The following is a 2,293-nucleotide window of genomic DNA, read 5'->3' on the forward strand; positions in this document are numbered from 1 at the left end:
TAGTAATCCGAGGTTCCTATTTTCCGGCCGATTTGATGCTTTTACCGTTTGACGAATTTGATGTTATCCTCGGTATGGATTGGTTGACCGTACATGATGCAATTGTAAATTGCAAAAGAAAACCATCGATTTAAGGTGTGTAAATAATGAGATAATCCGAGTTGAGTCTACTGACTTGAATAGGTTGCCAGCTGTAATATCATCGATGTTGGCTCAGAAATATTTAAGAAAGGGGTGTGAAGCATACCTTGCGTATGTACTTGATGACAAAGAGTTAGAAAAGAAGCCTGAATCTGTGCCAGTGGTTTGTGAATACCCGGATGTTTTTCCCGAAGAATTACCGGGTTTACCACCTGTTTGGGAGGTAGAGTTTGGTATTGAGCTTGTACCTGGGACTACACCAATTTCGATAGCTCCGTATCGTATGGCACCAACCGAGTTAAAAGAGTTGAAAGCTCAGTTGCAAGAGTTGACGGATAGGGGTTTCGCTCGACCAAGTTTCTCACCTTGGGGTGCACCAGTATTGTTTGTGAAAAAGAAGGACGGAACCATGAGGTTGTGCATCGACTATCGTCAGCTGAATAAAGTGACCATAAAAAATAAATATCCGTTACCGCGTATTGATGATTTGTTTGATCAACTAAAGGGAGCCTTGGTGTTTTCAAAGATAGATTTGAGACCGGGTTATTATCAGTTGCGAATTCGAGATTCGGATATACCCAAAACTGCTTTCAGAACGAGATACGGTCACTACGAATTCTTAGTGATGCCGTTTGGGCTCACTAATGCCCCCGCGGTATTTATGGATTTGATGAATCGGATCTTCAGACCGTATTTGGATCGGTTTGTAGTTGTGTTTATCGATGATATTTTGGTCTATTCGAGAAATGAAACCGATCATGCCGAACACCTGGGATTAGTGTTGCAAATTTTAGGGGATAAACAGTTATATGCTAAGTTCAGTAAGTGTGAGTTCTGGTTAAGAGAGGTTAGCTTCTTGGGTCATGTGGTATCTGCATCGGGTATTTGAGTTGATCCGAACAAAATTTTGGCCATACTTAACTGGAAGCCTCCGAGAAATATTACTAAAGTTCGGAGCTTTTTGGGACTTGCCAGTTACTACAGACGCTTTGTAAAGGGTTTCTCGATGATAGCCACACCAATGACGAAACTACTTCAGAAAGATGTTAAGTTTGAATGGACAGAAAAGTGTCAGAAAAGTTTCGATCAACTGAAAACTTGTTTGACTAAAGCTCCAGTACTAGTGCAGCCCGAATCAGACAAAGAGTTTGTCATTTATAGTGATGCATCCCTACTTGGGTTTGGTTGCGTATTGATGCAAGAGGGTCGAGTTGTAGCTTATGCGTCGAGACAACTGAAGCCACATGAGAAAAATTATCCGACCCATGATCTTGAACTAGCTGCCATCGTGTTCGCTTTGAAAATATGGCGACATTACTTATTTGGTGAGAAGTGCCATGTATATTCGTATCACAAAAGTCTCAAATATTTGATGACTCAAAGAGACTTGAATCTGCGACAAAGATGTTGGCTCGAGTTGTTGAAAGATTATGAGCTTGTCATTGACTATCACCCGGGAAAGGCTAATGTGGTTGCGGATGCCTTAAGTCATAAATCACTGTTTACTTTACGAGCGATGAATGTACACTTGTCTATTCTATCCGACAATGTGTTAGTGGCAGAATTAAAGGCCAAACCATTGTTGATTCATCAAATTCGTTAAGCTCAGAAAGTCGATGATGAACTGGTTGCAAAACGGGCTGAATGTGTTTCGAATATGGAATCAGAGTTTCAAATTTATGATGACGATTGTTTGAGGTTCAGAAGTCGTTTGTGTGTTCCAAGAAATTCAGAACTTATTTCGATGATTCTGAACGAAGCTCATTGTCGCCGAATGTCAATTCACCCGGGAAGTACGAAAATGTACAACGATCTGAGACGTCAGTTTTGGTGGCATGGTATGAAACGAGACATTTCTGATTTTGTTTCGAAGTGCTTAGTATGTCAGCAAGTGAAGGCGGAACATCAAGTGCCTACGGGTTTACTTCAGCCGATCATGATACCTGAATGAAATGGGATCGAGTCACGATGGATTTTGTATCTGGGTTGCCAGTGTCGGCAAGTAAGAAAGATGCGATTTGGGTTGTTGTTGATAGACTGACTAAATCGGCTCACTTTATCCCCGTACGCACGGATTTTTCATTGGATAAACTAGCTGAATTGTATGTTTCTCAGATTGTGAGATTACACGGGGTACCTATTTCTATTGTGT

The sequence above is a fragment of the Gossypium hirsutum genome, chromosome A06 (assembly GCF_007990345.1).
Source record: "Gossypium hirsutum isolate 1008001.06 chromosome A06, Gossypium_hirsutum_v2.1, whole genome shotgun sequence".
Classification (NCBI taxonomy): Eukaryota; Viridiplantae; Streptophyta; class Magnoliopsida; order Malvales; family Malvaceae; genus Gossypium; species Gossypium hirsutum.